Here is a 6,164-nt window from a genome sequence, read left to right as displayed (position 1 = left end):
GCCTGACAGGGGGGGGGCGGGGACTGAGGGCAGTCACTGTTTGTCCAGTGAAGCTAGGAAGATTGCTGTCGGTGAACAGCGCACATTCTCCAAACCCTCTTTTTTTAAAAAAGGAAAAGCGGAAAATGTTGATAATGTACAATAAATCAAGCAGGTGAAACATCGGAAAAGGAGGAATTAACGACAAAAAAAAATGAAGACACGTGCCGGCTCTAGGAATTGATTCACTCCTCAGGTTTGGCACCATCCTCATTCTGTGGTCGTTGACGATCATAACAGGTCACCTCTTTCAGAAAGAAAGGAGACAGTGCACCTGAGATGATGATTAATGAGAGTAATCTTCAAACTCCAACAGGCCGCTTTAACTGTTTGAAATATAATGCTAATCCTGTTGGAACATCAGCTAGAAATGTTGGCTTGTCGTATCGGTGTTCATTTGAATGACATTCTTCATTTCTTCAAAGTGGGGAAAGAGTTACAATTTATTGAGTCCCAACCTCCAAACATCACAATGCAGTGACCACTCTGGTTGGGAAATGAGTGAATGCCTCCATCCAAAAGCTACAGAGAAAGGAAAATGCTGAGGGCTGTTGGAACGTCAAGATGTTTAACCGTGGGGAGTGCTTATGCGATGCAGAGTGAATGCCAACGTTGTGGGTTCACACCCCGTACCGGCTGAGGTTATCCATGAAGGCCCCGCCTCCTCAACCTTGCCCCTCGCCTGAGGTGTGGTGACCCTCAGGTTAAACCATCACTAGTCAGCTCTCCCCCCCTCAAAGGGGAAAGCAGCCTATGGTCATCTGGGACTATGGCCACTTCGCGTTTTACATTCCCATCTTCCCCGGTAACCTTTGATTTCCTTGCCTGGATGAAAGCTGCTACCAATGCACCTTGTAAGAGAAAAATGGAGAATTACTTTAATAATAATAAAATAATAATCTTTATTAGTGTCACAAGTAGGCTTACATTAACACTACAATGAAATTACTGTGAAAATCCCCTAGTCGCCGCACTCCGGCACCTGTTCAGGTACACCGAGGGAGAATTCAGAATGTCTGAATTACCTAACAGCGCGTCTTTCGGGACTTGTGGGAGGAAACCGGAGCGCCCGGAGGAAATCCACGCAGACACGGGGAGAACGTGCAGATTCTGCACAGGCAGTGACCCAAGCCGGGAATCGAACCTGGGACCCTGGAGCTGCGAAGCAACAGTTCTACCCACTGTGCTACCGTTTTAATAGGAACGATCTACATGGCTGGGGAGCGAGCTCACGGCAGGGAAATTTGTTTTTCAATGTTAGAAAAGCGGCCCCTAATTTCTGTGCGGTAGATTTCTAAGATTCTATGCCGCAAACTTTTCCGTTGGAAATGTATTGTTTTGAGTCGAGGAAGACAATCGGCAGTGGAAATGATTTCCTGAGCGTTCTGAGGTATTTCATTCATTTTATTTTGCCTTCTTACTCAAATATTTATTCATGACTGAATCATAATTAAATGCAAATTCCAATTTTAAAAATTCCAACACAGGCCAACCCACTGAAAGCAAATGGAAAGAAAGATGTGGATTTATATAGCGACAGTACAAAAGGGCGACAGTACAAGGTACAGTGACTGAGGGGAGCTCAGTGAATAGGCCCAGTAATACTCAAAGGAATAAAACGGGATGTAAAAACATAAATGGAAAGCGACGCGGCAGGTTGTTACATGAAGATATGGGTTCAACGACAAGGAAAATTAGGAGAAAAGTTAAGAGGAAAAAGGTTACTGATTAAGGTGTTAAGATTCAAAACAGAGGTAAAAAGCCAACATAAGTGTACTTTATCTGTATGCTCGCAGTATTTGGAATAAGGTAAATGAGTTGATGGCGCAAATCATCGTGAATGACTATGATTTAGTGGCCATTACTGAAACATGGTTAAAGGATGGTCATGACTGGGAGTTAAATATCCAAGGCTATCAAACTATACGGAAGGACAGAGTGGATGGTAAAGGAGGTGCTATAGCTCTGTTATTTAAGGATGACATCCGGGCAATAGTAAGGGATGACTTTGGTGCTATGGAGGATAAGGTTGAGTCCATTTGGGTAGAAATCAGGAATAGTAAGGCGAAAAAGTCACTGATAGGAGTAGTCTATAGGCCACCAAATAGTAACATTATGGCGCGGCAGGCAATAAACAAAGAAATACCTGATGCATGTAGAAATGGTACAACAGTTATCATGGGGGATTTTAATCTACATGTCGATTGGTTTAACCAGGTCGGTCAGGGCAGCCTTGAGGAGGAGTTTATAGAATGTATCCGCGATAGTTTCCTAGAACAGTATGTAATGGAACCTACGAGGGAACAAGCGGTCCTAGATCTGGTCCTGTGTAATGAGACAGGATTGATTAATGATCTCATAGTTAGGGATCCTCTCGGAAGGAGCGATCGTAATATGGTGGAATTTAAAATACAGATGGAGGTTGAGAAGGTAAAATCAAAAATGAGTGTTTTGTGCTTAAACAAAGGAGATTACAATGGGATGAGAGAAGAGTAGACTAAGGTAGACTGGGAGCAAAGACTTTATGGTGAAACAGTTGAGGAACAATGGAGAACCTTCCAAGCGATTTTTCACAGTGCTCAGCAAAGGTTTATGCCAACAAAAAGGAAGGATGGTAGAAAGAGGGAAAATCGACCGTGGATATCTAAGGAAATAAGGGAGAGTATCAAATTGAAGGAAAAAGCATACAAAGTGGCAAAGATTTAGTGGGAGACTAGAGGACTGGGAAATCTTTAGGGGGCAACAGAAAGCTACTAAAAAAGCTATAAAAAAGAGTAAGATAGATTATGAGAGTAAACTTGCTCAGAATATAAAAACAGATAGTAAAAATTTCTACAAATATATAAAATAAAAAACAGTGGCTAGGTAAATATTGGTCCTTTAGAGGAAGAGAAGGGAGATTTAATAATGGGAGATGAGGAAATGGCTGAGGAACTGAACAGGTTTTTTGGGTCAGTCTTCACAGTGGAAGACACAAATAACATGCCAGTGACTGATAGAAATGAGGCTATGACAGGTGAGGACCTTGCGATGATTGTTATCACAAAAGAGGTAGTGATGGGTAAGCTAATGGGGCTTAAGGTAGAAAAGTCTCCTGGCCCTGATGGAATGCATCCCAGAGTGCGAAAAGAGATGGCAAGGGAAATTGATAATGCACTAGTGATAATTTACCAAAATTCACTAGACTCTGGGGTGGTCCCGGCAGATTGGAAATTAGCAAACGTGACACCACTGTTTAAAAAGGAGGTAGGCAGAAAGCGGCCAATTAGCTTAACTTCGGTAGTAGGGAAGATGCTGGAATCTATCATCAAAGAAGAAATAGCGAGGCATCTGGATGGAAATTGTCCCATTGGGCAGATGCAGCATGGGTTCATAAAGGGCAGGTCGTGCCTAACTAATTTAGTAGAATTTTTTGAGGACATAACCAGTGCGGTAGATAACGGGGAGCCAATGGATGTGGTATATCTGGATTTCCAGAACATTTTTGACAAGGTGCCACACAAAAGTTTGCTGCATAAGATAAAGATGCATGGCATTAAGGGTAAAGTAGTAGCATGGATAGGGGATTGGTTAATTAATAGAAAGCAAAGAGTGGGGATTAATGGGTGTTTCTTTGGTTGGCAATCAATAGCTAGTGGTGTCCCTCAGGGATCAGTGTTGGGCCCACAATTGTTCACAATTTACATTGATGATTTGGAGTTGGGGACCAAGGGCAATGTGTTCAAGTTTGCAGATGACACGAAGATGAGTGGTAAAGCGAAAAGTGCAGAGGATACTGGAAGTCTGCAGAGGGATTTGGATAGGTTAAGTGAATGGGCTAGGGTCTGACAGATGGAATACAATGTTGACAAATGTGAGGTTATCCATTTTGGAAGGAATAACAGCAAAAAGGATTATTATTTAAATGATAAAATATTAAAACATGCTGCTGCCCGAAGAGACCTGGGTGTGCTGGTGCATGAGTCGCAAAAGGTTGGTTCACAGGTGCAACAGATGATTAAGAAGGCAAATGGAGTTTTGTCCTTCATTGCTAGAGGGGTGGATTTTAAGACGAGGGAGGTTATGTTGCAATTGTATAAGGTGTTAGTGAAGCCACACCTGGAGTATTGTGTTCAGTTTTGGTCTCCTTACCTGAGAAAGGACGTACTGGCACTGGAGGGTGTGCAGAGGAGATTCACTAGGTTAATCCCAGAACTGAAGGGGTTGGATTACGAGGAGAGGTTGAGTAGACTGGGACTCTACTCATTGGAATTTAGAAGGATGCGAGGGGGATCTTATAGAAACATATAAAATTATGGAGGGAATAGATAGAATAGATGCGGGCAGGTTGTTTCCACTGGCGGGTGAATGCAGAACTAGGGGGCATAGCCTCAAAATAAGAGGAAGTAGATTTAGGACTGAGTTTAGGAGGAACTTCTTCACCCAAAGGGTTGTGAATCTATGGAATTCCTTGTCCAGTAGAGCAGTTGAGGCTCCTTCATTAAATGTTTTTTAGATAAAGATAGATAGTTTTTTTGAAGAATAAAGGGATTAAGGGTTATGGTGTTCGGGCCAGAAAGTGGAGCTGGGACAGCAAGGCAATTAATAAGAGGATCGGGGGTTATGGAGAGAAGGCAGGAGAATGGGGATGAGAAAATATCAGCCATGATTGAATGGTGGAACAGACTCGATGGGCCGAGTGGCCTAATTCTGCTCCTATGTCTTACGGTCTTATTCTTTGAATGGTATTATAAGATCTTTGGCAACCACACCAACCTCTCCCAAGGGGGAGGCAGCCAGAGGCTTGGCTTGACATTTAAGAACATCGACTGCAACTGGATGCAGTAAAACGAGAAACAGGCTTCCGACACAGGAGATGGTCCAACACTGTTTTATTGAATCTGTTGATTGCTGTACATAATCTGCTGTGGGTTGACACTCTATTAACCTAACTGATAACCTCCTACTGGCTTGACCAGACTAGCTCTCTATCACATAGTGATGACGTTCACTGGCTTGTGCACTGCGTCTATCTTCCTGGCTGTGTCCTGTGAGAGAGGGAGAGTCTTAATGCCCTGTGGGCTTCATAGTGGTGGTGTCCTGTCTGGTGATTGGTTGTTCTGTGTCGTGTGTGTTCATTGGTTATCCTGTGTGTCAATCACTGCCTGTCTGCATCTCATGATATACATGAGTGGATATAGTGACAAGCCTCAGGACACTTCAACATATTAAAAAGTACATTGCAAAGGCAAGCTTGGGCCGGCAGGGTAGCGCAGTGGTTAGCACTGCTGCATCACGGTACCGAGGACCCAGGTTCGATCCCGGCTCCGCGTCACTGTCTGTGTGGAGTTTGCACATTCCCTCCGTGTCTGCGTGGGTCTCACTCCCACAAGGCAACTTATAGATCATCTTTTCGTCTATTCCTGATATTCAGATCTTCCTTTTGGTATGAAGCTTTGAATTCCGTTTTTTAACAATGGGCAAAATAATAATTGCTATTTGTCTCGCATCATTGGGAGGAATAAAATATTAGGTCAAAAAGCTGCTGCATAACCCATCTTCTCATTGTTTATGGCATGAATCTGTTTTAAAATCCAAAGCAGGCTTTTAGAAACCACAAATAAAGATTTTAGTGAAGATTGATTCAATATAGTGACAGACTCTTGCTGGAATCAGAATGCTAAATGCCTGCTTGAACCACTTGAATAATTGCCAGGAGTCAGCTTGTGCCATAGAAGGACCCCGCCCCAGGATCAGCTCATCCCCCAGGTCATGGACGAACCTAGTTCTGTGGCTTCCTCTGGACTGGAACCCAAGTCAATCCGGCTCTTTTCCGGGGTGGAGAGTGTTCACTGACACGCACACACACACACACACACACACTGGAGTTTAGACCCAATACCATGAGCGGGAAACACAGTGATTCCCCTCATTCCTGTCATGATATGCAGACATACAAATAATGATATACAGGCAAGCAGCTAATGGACACAGAGAACAGGACATGACCAATAAGCAGGCAGGACACTCAGGGGTGGGATCTGACTATAAAAGACAGGAGGCGCTCACACTCCGCCTCTATCCACTGATGAACATCTAGAGAGTCAGTCAAGGGTGTTGTTACAATCTCACACCTCCATCGTGTG

The sequence above is a fragment of the Scyliorhinus canicula genome, chromosome 22 (assembly GCF_902713615.1).
Source record: "Scyliorhinus canicula chromosome 22, sScyCan1.1, whole genome shotgun sequence".
Classification (NCBI taxonomy): domain Eukaryota; kingdom Metazoa; phylum Chordata; class Chondrichthyes; order Carcharhiniformes; family Scyliorhinidae; genus Scyliorhinus; species Scyliorhinus canicula.
Note: the sequence above shows the minus strand (reverse complement) of the source record.